Source organism: Dendropsophus ebraccatus, chromosome 10 (genome assembly GCF_027789765.1).
Source record: "Dendropsophus ebraccatus isolate aDenEbr1 chromosome 10, aDenEbr1.pat, whole genome shotgun sequence".
Lineage (NCBI taxonomy): Eukaryota > Metazoa > Chordata > Amphibia > Anura > Hylidae > Dendropsophus > Dendropsophus ebraccatus.
The window spans coordinates 76,264,708-76,279,915 of record NC_091463.1 but is presented as its reverse complement, the minus strand read 5'-3'; the positions used below and the strand labels follow the sequence as shown (position 1 = coordinate 76,279,915).

The following is a 15,208-nucleotide window of genomic DNA, read 5'->3' as shown; positions in this document are numbered from 1 at the left end:
TGTGATATGTATGGTGATATATGTTGTGATATGTGGTTATATATATGGTGATATGTATGGTGATATATGTGGTGATATGAATGGTGATATATGTGGTGATATATATGGTGATATGTATGGTGATATAAATGGCTATATGTATGGTAATATATGTGGTAATATGTATGGTGATATAAATTATAATATATATGGGGATATGTATGGTGATGTATGTGGTTATATGTATGGTGATATATGTGGTGATATGTGTGGTAATATAAGTGGTGATATGTATTGTGATATATGTGGTGATATGTATAATAATATAAGTAGTGATATGTGTGGTGATATAGGTGTATCTATGTATGGTGAAATATGTGTTTATATGTATGGTGATATGTATGGTGATATATTTGGTTATATATATATATATATATATATATATATATATATATATATATATGTATGTATGTATATATGTGATTTGTTTGTTAATATATGTGGTGTTATGTATGCTTATGTATGGGGTGATATACGTATTAATAAGTATAGTGCACAGCGCTATAAGTGGTGATATGTATAGTGATATAAGTGGTAATATATATGGTGATATATGTGGTGATATATATGGTGATATGTTTGGTGATATGTGTTGATATCTTTGGTAATATATGAGGTGATATGCATGGTGATATATGTGGTTATATGTTTGGTGATATATGTAGTGAAATGTATAGGGATATATGTGGTGAAATATGGTTATATATGGTGATATACATGGTGATATTTATCGTGATATATAGTGATATATGTGGTGATATGTTTACTGATACATGTGGTGTTATGAATGGTGATGTATAAGGTGATATGTATGGTGATATATGTGGTGATATGTATGGTGAGATATGTAGTTATATGCATGGTGATATATGATGTGATATATGTGGTGATATATAATGTAATATATGTGGTGATATGTATGGTGGTTTATGTGGTGATATATGTAGTCATATTTATGGTAATATATCTAGTGATATGTATGGTGATATAAAAAGTGATATGTGGTGATATATATGTTATATGTGGTGATATGGATGGTGATATATGTGGTGATATGTATGTGGTGATATAAGTGGTGATATATATGGTGATATGGATGGTGATATATGTCTTGATATTTATGGTGATATATAGGGTCAAATATGTGGTGATAATTATGGTGATGTCGTGATATATGTGGTCATATGTAAGGTGATATATGTGGTGATATATATGGTGATATATAGTGATATGTATGGTGATATTTGTGGTGATATGTATGGTCATATATTAGATAATAAGAATGGTGATATATGTGGTGATATATGAAAATATATACGTGGTAATATGTATGGTGATTAATGTGGTGATACATGGTTATATATGTGGTAATATGTATGGCGATAAAGGTTGTGTTATATAGTTATATGTATGGTGATATGTTTGGTGATATATGGTAATATTTGTGGTGATATGTATGGTGATATCTGCGATGATATATAAGGTGATAAATGTGGTGATATATGTGGTGATATGCATAGTGATATATGTGGTGATATATATGGTGATATATGTTGTGATATGTATGGGGATTTATATTGTGATATGTATGGTGGTATGTATGGTCAAATATGTGGTGATATTTATAGTGATATATATGAGGATATACGTGGTGATATCTATGGTGATATATGTGGGGATATATGGGGAGATATATGTGGTGATAAATGTGGGGGTATATATATGGTGATATATGTGGTTATATATGTGGTGATATATGTTCTGATATATATGGTGATATGTATGTGATATGTATGGCGATATATGTGGTGATATGTGGTTATATATGCGGTGATATGCATGGTAATATATAGTAATATGTATTGTGATATATGTGGTGATATGTAAGGTGATATATGTGATGATATGTATGTGATATGTATGGTGATATATGTTGTGAAATGTGGTTATATATGTGGTGATATGTATGGTGATATATGTAGTGATATATATGCTGATATATGTGGTGATATATATAGTGATATGTATGGTGATATAAATGGCTATATGTATGGTAATATATGTGGTGATATGTATGGTGATATAAATGATGATATATATGGGGATTTGAATGGTGATGTATGTGGTTATATGTATGGTGATATATGTGGTGATATGTATGGTAATATAAGTGGTGATATATATGGCGATATATGTGGTTATATGTTTGGTAATATATGTGGTGATATGTCTTGTGATATATAAGGTGATATATTTTTTGTGATATATGTGGTGATATGTATAATGATATAAGTGGTGATATGTATGGTGATATAGGTGTATATATGTATGGTGATATAGGTGTGTATATATGTATGGTGATATATGTGTTTATATGTATGGTGATATGAATGGTGATATATGTGGATATATATATATATATAGTGATTTTTTTTTTACTAATATATGTGGTGATAGGTGTGCTTATATCTGGGGGGATATAAGTTCTGATATGTATAGTGTACAGCGCTATAAGTGGTGAAATGTATAGTGATATAAGTGGTAATAAATATGGTGATATATGGTGATATATGTGGATATATATGGTGACATGTTTGGTGATATATGTGTTGATATCTATGGTGATATATAGGGTGATATGCATGGTGATATATGTGGTTATATGTTTGGTGATATATGTAGTGATATGTATAGGGATATATGTGGTGAAATGTGGTTATATATGGTGATATATATGGTGATATTTATGGTGATATGTATAGTGATATATAAGGTGATATATGTGGTGGTATGTATACTGATACATGTGGTGTTATGAATGGTGATATACGTGGTTATATATGTGGTGATATAAGGGGTGATATGTATGGTGATATATGTGGTGAAATGTAAGATGATATATGTGGTGATATGTATAGTGATATATGTTGTGATATGTGGTTATATATGTGGTGATATATGTAGTGATATATATGCTGATATATGTGTTGATATATATGGTGATATGTATGGTGATATAAATGGCTATATGTATGGTAATATATGTGGTGATATGTATGGTGATATAAATAATAATATATATGGGGATATGTATGGGGATGTATGTGGTTATATGTATGGTGATATATGTGGTGATATGTGTGGTAATATAAGTGGTGATATATATGGTGATATATGAGGTTATATGTTTGGTAATATATGTGGTGATATGTATGGTGATATATAAGGTGATATGTATTGTCATATATGTGGTGATATGTATAATGATATAAGTGGTGATATGTGTGGTGATATAGGTGTATATATGTATGGTGATATATGTGTTTATATGTATGGTGATATGTATGGTGATATATGTGGTTATATATATATATATATATATAATAATATATATATATATAGTGATTTATTTGGTAATATATGTGGTGATATCTATGCTTATGTATGGGGTGATATACGTATTGATATGTATAGTGTACAGCGCTATAAGTGGTGATATGTATAGTGATATAAGTGGAAATATATATGGTGATATATGTGGTGATAGACATGGTGATATGTTTGGTGATATATGTGTTGATATCTATGGTAATATATAAGGTGATATGCATGGTGATACATGATGTACTATATGTGGTGATATGTATGGTGATATATAGTGATATGTATGGTGATATTTGTGGTGATTTGTATGGTCATATATAAGATATGTATGGTGATATATGTAGTGATATTTATAGTAATATATGTAGTGATATGTATGGTGATATAAAATGTGATATGTGGTGATATATATGTTGATATATGTGGTGATATGGATGTTTTATATATGTGGTGATATGTATGGTGATATGTATGATGATGTATGTGGTGATATAAGTGGTGATATATGTTGTGAAATTTATGGTGATATATAGGGTCATATGTGTTGTGATAATTATTGTGATATATGTCGTGATATATGTGGTCATATGTAAGTTGATATATGTGGTGATATGTATGGTGATATATAGTGATATGTATGGTGATATTTGTGGTGATTTGTATGGTCATATATAAGATATGTATGGTGATATATGTGGTGATATATGAAAATATATACGTGGTGATATATATGGTGATATATGTGGTGATACATGGTTATATATTTGGTAATATGTATGGCGATATATGTGGTGATATAGGTGGTGTTATATAGTTCTATGTATGGTGATATGTTTGGTGATATATGGTAATATTTGTGGTGATATATGTGATGATATGTATGGTGATATATGTGGTGATATGCATAGTGATATATGTGGTATGCATAGTGATATATGTGGTGATATATATGGTGATATATGTTGTGATATGTATAAGGGATTTATATTGTGATATGTATGGTGGTATGTATGGTCATATATGTGGTGATATTTATGGTGATATATGCGAGGATATGTATAGTGATATATGTGGTGATATCTATGGTGATATATGTGGGAATATATGGGGAGATATATGTGGTGATGTGGTGGTATATATATATATATTGTGATATATGTGGGGATATATGTGGAGATATATGTGGTGATATGTATGGTGATATGCATGGTGATATATAGTAATATGTATGGTGATATATGTGGTGATATGTAAGGTGATATATGTGGTGATATGTATGTGATATGTATGGTGATATATGTTGTGATATGTGGTTATATATGTGGTAATATGTATGGTGATATATGTTGTGATATGAATGGTGATATATGTAGTGATATATATGCTGATATATGTGGTCATATATTTTGATATGTATGGTGATATAAATGATAATAAATATGGGGATATGTATGGTGATGTATGTGGTTATATGTATGGTGATATATGTGGTGATATGTGTGGTAATATAAGTGGTGATATATATGGGGATATATGTGGTTATATGTTTGGTAATATATGTGGTGATATGTCTTGTGATATATGTGGTGATATGTATAATGATAAAAGTGGTGATATGTATGGTGATATAGGTGTATATACGTATGGTGATATGAGTTTATATGTATGGTGATATGTATAGTGATATATGTGGATATATATATATATATATATATATATATATATATATATATATATATATATACACACACATAGTGAGTTGTTTGGTAATATATGTGGTGATATGTATGCTTATATATGGGGTGATATACGTATTGATATGTATAGTGTACATAGCTATAAGTGGTGATATGTATAGTGTTATAAGTGGTGATATATGTGGTGATATGGTGATATGTTTGGTGATATATGTAGTAATATATTTGGTGATATATGTAGTGATATGTATAGAGATATATGTGGTGAAATGTGGTTATATATGGTGATATATATGGTGATATTTATGGTGATATGTATAGTGATACATGTGGTGTTACAAATGGTGACATATGTGGTGATGTATAAGGTGATATGTATGGTGATATATTTGGTGATATGAATGGTGAGATATGTAGTTATATGCATGGTGATATATGATGTGATATATGTGGTGATTTATGATGTAATATATGTGGTGATATGTATGGTGATGTATGTGGTGTAATAAGTGGTGATATATATGGTGATAAAAGTGGTGATATATGTTGTGATATTTATGGTGATATATATGGTCATATATGTGGTGATAATTATGGTGAATTATGTTGTGATATATGTGGTCATATGTAAGGTGATATATGTGGTGATATGTATAGTGATATATAGTGATATGTATGGTGATATTTGTGGTGATATGTATGGTCATATATAAGGTGATATGTATGGTGATATATGAAAATATATACGTGGTGATATGAATGGTGATATATGTGGTTATATGTGTGGTGATATAAGTGGTGATAGGTATGGTGATATATGTGGTGATACATGGTTATATTTGTGGTAATATGTATGGCGATATATGTGGCGTTATATAGTTATATGTATGGTGATATGTTTGGTGATCTATGGTAATATTTGGTGATATGTATGGTGATATATGTGGTGATATGCATAGTGATATATGTGGTGATATATATGGTTATATGTATAATGATATATGTTGTGATATGTATGGGGATATATATTGTGATATGTATGGTGGTACGTATGGTCATATAAGTGGTGATATTTATGGTGATATATGTGAGGATATGTATGGTGATATATGTGGTGATATCTATGGTGATATATGTGGGGATATTTGGGGAGATATATGTGGTGATATATGTGGTGGTATATATATATATATATGGTGATATATGTGGGGATATATGTGGAGATATAGGTGGTGATATATGTTATGATATATGTGGGGATATGTATGTGATATGTATGGCGATATAAGTTGTGATATGTGGTTATATATGTGGTGATATGTATGGTGATAAATGTGGAGATGTATGTGGAGATGTATGTGGAGATGTATGTGGAGATGTATGTGGAGATGTATGTGGAGATGTATGTGGAGATGTATGTGGAGATGTATGTGGAGATGTATGTGGAGATGTATGTGGAGATGTATGTGGAGATGTATGTGGAGATGTATGTGGAGATGTATGTGGAGATGTATGTGGAGATGTATGTGGAGATGTATGTGGAGATGTATGTGGAGATGTATGTGGAGATGTATGTGGTGATGTATGTGGTGATGTACTGTATGTGGTGATGTACTGTATGTGGTGATGTACTGTATGTGGTGATGTACTGTATGTGGTGATGTACTGTATGTGGTGATGTACTGTATGTGGTGATGTACTGTATGTGGTGATGTACTGTATGTGGTGGTATATGTGGTGATGTACTGTATGTGGTGTATATGTGGTGATGTACTGTATGTGGTGTATATGTGGTGATGTACTGTATGTGGTGGTATATGTGGTGATGTACTGTATGTGGTGTATATGTGGTGATGTACTGTATGTGGTGTATATGTGGTGATGTACTGTATGTGGTGTATATGTGGTGATGTACTGTATGTGGTGTATATGTGGTGATGTAAGTCAGTGCTTCTCAAACTTTGAGGCGGGCCTCACCAATGAGGCGCCCCCTAGTTGTTGGTGAGGCCCAGCTGGGGAGCCAGTTTTCACAAAAGTGACTATGATCTGCACAGTCCTTTTGCTGTTTGCAAAAATCTCCATTTTAGCAACATTATTAACTTATTTTGTACTTGCTTTATTAGTATAGAGAGCTTGAGAGATGAGTGAAAGGTAGCCCTAGCATAATTTCCAGCTTTTAAATGGACTTTCACCACAGATAGTGAGGCCCAGGCATCCTCTTGGTCAGTCTGGTGAGGCGCAAGCATTGCCTTGGTCTGTTGGGTGAGGCTCCAGTAGAAAAAAAATCGAGAAGTGCTGATATAAGTGGTGATATATGGTTATATATGTGGTGATATATGGCTATATATGTGGTGATATGTATGGCTATATATGTGGTTATATAGTGTAAACATGTCACTGGAAAAGTGCTTGAGGGGATGTACATCTCACCCAGGTTAATACGGAGCTTGAGATGGTGAGTCCAGGAGGGATCTGTGCTCAGCAGTGTTATGCTGCTGAGCTATTATTTATTATTGCCGCGCCTGGACTTACATGGAATGGCAGGTAGGTTTTGGTAGTGGGACTTGCCATTCCCTTCCTCCGATCCAGGTCAGGTTTTGGGGTCAGGTGTCTCTGACCCTAATCAGCCTGACAAGGTAAAAGCCCTGCAGAGGATCCAGCTTTTGCTCTCAGCCAGGAGTGAACAGCCTGCATGCTGTGTTTGCTGGGAGCAAAGAGTACTGCTGCTGCTGGGGCTTATTCATACCGTGCGATACTGCTGATCGAAGTGTCAGATAGGTGACCTGTTGGTTAGTAAGCGCCCAGACGGGCAAGACCTTTTTGTTTTGTTCTTAAAAGCACGGTGTTGCTGTATTTATGTTTCCTGGACTGTTTATGCTGCAAATAAACGCCAAGCTGTTATTTTACAAAGCCAAGTCTGCTGTGAACTGTGTCCAAACACACCATCCCCCGGGAAGATCCCTACAATAGTTATATGTAGGGATGAGCGAACTTTTGAAAAGTTTGGTTCGGTTCGATCCCCCGAACTCTCCTGAAGTTCGGATTCCTACGAACCGAACCGAAAACGAACCTTGCAATAACGGCTGAATAATTGCAGCTACAGTAGTGGGAGTGTGATAGGGTATAGTTTCGTGTAGTTGCAGTTGCTATTACAATGAAAAAAGTGGAAAAAAATCAAAGTGCAAAAATAGTGAAAAAAAAAATAGCCAGCAAATCGGCAGTGATGCCGAGCCGACTCCCCTAATGGTTAATATATTTAATTAATAAAACACATTTTCGTTGTAATAAAGTCACTTTCGTTGTTCAATAATTTAATTAAAATGAATCCATCATTGTGCAATTAAATATACTGTTAAAAAATATATATATATATATATATATATATATATATATATATATTTATTTTTTTTACAGTATATTTAATTGCACAAGTATGGATTCGTTTAAATTTAATTATTGAACAACGAATCAAATTTTATTACAACGAAAATGTGTTTTATTAATTAAATATATTTAATTATTACAGGAAGCTCTATTAAAGCCATTGATTCATATTCCCAGTAATAGAGCAAACTGTAATAATCAATACTTTACTTTAATTAAAACATCAAATGTTTCATCCAATTATGTTATCACAATAGCATTATTAGAAGAAACATTTTGAATCATATGTGCGCTCAGCTGATTGGCTGATCAGCTGAGCGCACATACAATGAGCCGGTCCGCAGCACAGTGACTTCATTGTGCTGCGGACCAGCGAAGAGGACACATCGGGACATCGGATGGTGAGTATAAAGCTCTCCCCACCCCCTCCCCAGCACTGCACCCATCCCAGCAAGGAAGGGGGGGTCACTTAACCCCTTCCTTGCTGGTATGGGTGCAGTCTGACATCAGTCTGGCCCCCAAGGGATTAAGGGGGATGCAATGCAGATCGCGCTGCCGCTAATGTATTATCCCGGGGGGTTAATGGGGCCCGGGAATTACATACTGGCAGCGGGATGACAATCCCACTGCCAGTATGTATTTACATTGGAATTCACAGGGGTGGCATCCGCTGCGGATCCCCCCGTGTGAATTTACCCGAGCCGACACACTGAGCTCAGTGTGCTTGCTCCGGCGAAGATAGAAGAGGAAAGAAGATGGAAGACCTGGGAAAGTGAGTAGAAAGCTAACCCCCCTTCCCTGCACTGCACCCCTCCCAGCAAAGAAGGGGGGGTCACTTAACCCCTTCCTTGCTGGTATGGGTGAAGTCTGACAACAGTATGGCCCCCAAGGGGTTAAGTGGGGACCCTTACTTAACCCCCTGGGGGCCAGATTGTTCAGTATGGCACCCAAAGGGTTAAGGGGGATGCAATACATCCTCCCTTAACCCATTGGGTGCCAGAGTGTAAGCAGCGATCTGTAAAGATGCTGCATACTGTAAGGTGCACAACACCGCTCACAATGATGGGTGTTGTGCTCCTGTTTGTGTGTTTTTTGAGTGTTTCTCCCTTTTTGTTTTTTCAGATATCGGTATCCAGTGAATTACATCAGATTCAATGGACTATGACGATGACCAGCGGTTGTTTGGATTTTTTTTTTTTTTTTTATAAAATGGTCAATGAGGGGTGTGGGGGTGTTTTTATTTGAATAAAAAAAAATTTCACTTGTGTCTTGTCTTTATTTCTTTACTTTATAGACTTAGTAGTGGAAGCCATCTAATAGACGGAATCCGAATGAAATCAAAAAGCCAAGATATGTGCTATAATGGCAAAGTCAGCACACCAGATAATAGAGGTATAAAAGTACTTTATTGATCAGGTACACAATACAAAAATTACAAAGTCCCACTTAAAACCATTTAAAAATCCCAAACTCCAGGGAAAGCATATGGTCTAATGCAATCCAAGACAAGCAGCCCCATAACTGATATGTACTACCCCTATCATATGAAACAATACATACACATGGATCTATATATATCCATGCGCCTAGCAGGTCACCAAATCAGAATATTACACACATATATGAGAAACCAAACATATAGTGGATATAAATAAATGATAAGACGATAAAGCAAAAATAGAGGAAAAAGAAGAAAAAGAAACTGTAAGAGAAGATGACCAAAGCTGTATATAACCAGATTTAGGTGGTAGGGGTAAGTGGGGATGCCATCTGAAGAGCCCCACACGTTCCATCCGTACACTCGGACTTCCTCAGGGGTAATGTAAGTCTGAGGGGACCATATCTTTATACCATGAATATACAAATAATACACGTGAACCTGATTATTACATACCATGAGGAGTGGTGTGTCTCCGAGCCGATCTCTAAAGATGGCACCGATGGCGTCCTATGATTGCTAGTGCGCATGTGCCATACATGTAACTTCCGCCCCTACAAACCACACATTAAGATGGTGCTGAACCCATCCTATAGTGGCTAATGCGCATGCGCCAATGACATAACATCCGCCCTTACTTAGTTGCACATTAAGGCAAAATAATTTCACTTGTGTATTGTCTTTATTTCTTTACTTTATAGACTTAGTAGTGGAAGCCGTCTAATAGACGGAATCCATTACTAAGTCGGGGCCTAGTGTTAGCCGGTATAAAATGGCTAACACTAACCCCCCATTATTACCCCAGTACCCAATGCCACCAGGGGTACTGGGAAGAGCCGGGTGCCAGTGGTCCCGGAGCGTCAAAATTGGCGATCCTGGACTGGGGCGGCAGCAGGCTGGTAATATTTAGGCTGGGGAGGGCCTAAACCAATGGCTCTTCCCACCCTGATGTTACCAGGCTGCTGTTGCTTGGTTTTTAACCCGGCTGGTTATGAAAATAGGGGGGACCCTATGCTGTGTATTTTTTAAATAATACCGATATCTGAAAAACAAAAAAGTGGAAACACACAAAAAACACACAAACAGGAGCACAACACCCATCATTGTGAGCGGTGTTGTGCTCCTTACAGTATGCAGCATCTTTACAGATCGCTGCTTACAGTCTGGCCCCCAAGGGGTTAAGGGAGGATGTATTGCATCCCCCTTAACCCCTTGGGGGCCAGACTGATGTCAGACTGCACCTATACCAGCAAAGAAGGGGTTAAGTGACCCCCCCTTCCTTGCTGGGATGGGTGCAGTGCAGGGGAGGGGGTGGGGAGAGCTTTATACTCACACTCTGATGTCCCGATGTTGCCTCTTCACTGGTCCGCAGCACAATGAAGTCACTGTGCTGCGGACCCGCTAATTATATGTGCGCTCAGCCGATCAGCCAATTAGCTGAGTGCCCATTTGATTCAAAATGTTTCTTCTAATAATGGTATTGTGATAGCATAATTAGAAAAAACATTTGATGTTTTAATTAAAGTAAAGTATTAATTAGGACAGAAAGCTCTAATGCCGGGTATATGAATTAACGGCTTTACTAGAGTTTCCTGTAATAATTAATATTTAATTAATAAAACACATTTTCGTTGTAATAAAATTAGTTTCGTTGTTCAATTTTATTTATTGTTATTTTAACCAGATTCGTTACGAACTTTCTAAAAGTTTGGTTCGTAACGAATCTGGTTCGTTACGGTTCGGTTCGCTCATCCCTAGTTATATGTATAGTGATATGTTTGGTGATATATATGGTGATATTTGTTGTTATATGTATGGTGATATATGTGGTGATATGTGTGGTAATATAAGTGGTGATATATATGGTGATGTATGTGGTTATATGTTTGGTAATATATGTGGTGATATGTATGGTGATATATAAGGTGATATGTATTGTGATATACAGTATGTGGTGATATGTATAATGATATAAGTGGTGATATGTATGGTGATATAGGTGTATATATGTATGGTGATATATGTGTTTATATGTATGGTGATATATGTGTTTATATGTATGGTGATATATGTGGTTATATATGTGTTTATATATATATGGTGATATGTATGGTGATATATGTGGTGATACATGGTTATATATGTGGTGATATGTATGTGATATGTATGGCGATATATGTGGTGATATGTGGTTATATATGCGGTGATATGTATGGTGATATATAGTAATATATATGGTGATATATGTGGCGATATGTAAGGTGATATATGTGGTGATATGTGGTAATATATGTGGTGATATGTATGGTGATATATGTTGTGATATGTATGGTTATTTATGTTGTGATATATGGGGATATGCATGGTGATATATGTGGTGATATCTATGGTGATATATGTGGGGATATATAGGGAGATATATATGGTGATATATGTGGTGGTATATATATGGTGATATATGTGTGGATATATGTGGAGATATATGTAATTATATGTATGGTGATATATGTGCTGATATATGTGGTGATATGTATGGTGATATATGTGGTGATATGTATTGTGATATATGTAGTGATATATGTGGTGATATGTATGGTGATATATGTTGTTATATGTGGTTATATATGTGGTGATATGTATGGTGATATATAGTGATATGTATGGTGATATATGTGGTGATATGTATGGTCATATACAGGGTGATATTTATGGTGATATGTATTGTGATATACAGTATGTGGTGATATGTATAATGATATAAGTGGTGATATGTATGGTGATATAGGTGTATATATGTATGGTGATATATGTGTTTATATGTATGGTGATATATGTGTTTATATGTATGGTGATATATGTGGTTATATATGTGTTTATATATATATGGTGATATATAAGGTGATATGTATGGTGATATATGTGGTGATACATGGTTATATATGTGGTGATATGTATGGCGATATATGTGGTGTTATATAGTTATATGTATGGTGATATGTTTGGTGATATATGGTAATATTTGTGGTGATATGTATGGTGATATATGCAGTGATATTTGGTGATAGGTATAGTGATATATTTACTGATATGCATAGTGATATATGTGGTGATATATATGGGGATATGTATGGTGATATATGTTGTGATATGTATGGGGATTTTTATTGTGATATGTATAGTGGTATGTATGGTCATATATGTGGTGATATTTATGGTGATATATGTGAGGATATGTATGGTGATATATGTGGTGATATCTATGGTGATATATGTGGGGATATATGGGGACATATATGTGGTGATATATATGGTGGTATATATATGGTGATATATGTGGGGATATATGTGGGGATATATGTGGGGATATATGTGGGGATATATGTGGAGATATATGTGGTGATATATGTGGTGATATGTATGTGATATGTATGGCGATATATGTGGTGATATGTGGTTATATATGCGGTGATATGTATGGTGATATATAGTAATATATATGGTGATATATGTGGCGATATGTAAGGTGATATATGTGGTGATATGTGGGGATATATGTGGTGATATATGTGGTGGTATATATATGGGGATATATGTGGGGATATATGTGGTGATATATGTGGTGATATATGTGGTGATATGTATGGCAATATATGTGGTGATATGTGGTTATATATGCGGTTTTATGTATGGTGATATAGTAATATGTATGGTGATATATGTGGTGATATATAAGGGGATATATGTGGTGATATTTATGGTGATATATGTGGGGATATGTATGGTGATATATGTGGTGATATCTATGGTGATATATGTGAGGATATATGGGGAGATATATGTGGTGGTATATATATGGTGATATCTATGGTGATATATGTGGGGATATATGTGGAGATTTATGTGGTGATATATGTGGTGATATGTAAGGTGATATATGTGGAGATATATGTCGTGATATGTATGGTGATATATGTGGTGGTATATATATGGTGATATATGTGGTGGTGTGTGGTGATATATGTAGTTATTTATGTGGTGATATGTGAAAATTATTATGTTAATTTGTTTTCCCTAAGACCCATTGGCATCACAACATATGGGGTATTATCGCCCCTGCGAGCCCCTGGGACGAAGGAATATTTAATGAAGTAATCAAATAAAAAATTTTATTCCCCTCCTCCAGGAAGTATAAATAGGCCCCGCCTCCCTGGATCATCAGTCAATTAAAAAGAGTAGCAACAATAGGGAGGGAGTCTTGTGATGCCAATGGGTCTTAGGGAAAACAAATTAACATAATAATTTTCACTTCCCTTGCGTCCCATTGGCATCACAACATATGGGGAATTAGCAAGTACTGTCCCCATCGGGTGGGTTACTGATCACAGCAACATTAAGTACAGACTTGGCAAACATTGTTCTTGTAGAACAAATGGACTCCAATCTATAATGTTTTACAAATGTAGAGAGAGAGGACCAGGTGGCAGCCTGACAAATATCCTCAAGAGGTACAGATGATCTTTCAGCCCAGCTGGAAGCCACGGCCCTGGTAGAATGTGCTTTGGTGAACTCTGGTGGAGTTAGATTAGCGGTAGTGTAACACAGGGAGATGGCATCGCAGATCCATCTGGATAGAGAAGGCTTAGACGCCTTCTTCCCTTTATTGTTCCCGGCAAACAGGACGAAAAAATTCTCTTCTTTCCGAAATGCACCTACCCTATTTAGATATATCCTGATAGATCTTACAACATCAAGCAGCGAGAGGTCCAACTCTTCATCAGAAGATGCTGCGGGAGAAAACACCGGTAAGACTACTGACTGGTTTATATTAGCAAAGGAAGCCACCTTAGGTAGGAACCCCGGAAGGAATCTCAATATGACCTTATCTTGAGAAAACGTCACATATGGTGGAGAAGATCCAAGGGCTTGGAGTTCTCCTACTCTTTTGGCGGAAGTAATAGCCAAGAGAAAGGCGACCTTGAGAGTAAGACTCTTGAGATCCGTATCTTCCAGTGGTTCGAAAGGAGGAAGACATAATTGTCTCAACACAAGGGATAAATCCCAAGTGTCCACAGTCCTCACTAGGTTAGGTCTTAACCTGGTTACAGCTTTGACAAAGGTTTTAATTTCCATAAATTGAAACAGATGCAAGTTTAAGTTAGCAGAAAGGGCAGATATCTGTACTTTAATGGAATTAGGTTTTAACCCCTTGTCAAACCCCTCCTGCAGAAATTCCAAAATTTGTGGAGTGGATGGTTTAGCCGGGTTA

General features: G+C 35.3%; 1 protein-coding gene and 1 pseudogene across 1 annotated transcript in view; both read right to left on the bottom strand.

The window, feature by feature from the left end:
- Positions 1 to 15,208, bottom strand: part of LOC138766092 (cytochrome P450 2B4-like) — a 106,737-nt gene that overhangs the window by 72,191 nt on the left and 19,338 nt on the right. The window lies entirely within an intron of this gene.
- LOC138765778 (dynein heavy chain-like) lies at positions 1,809 to 13,375 on the bottom strand (annotated as a pseudogene).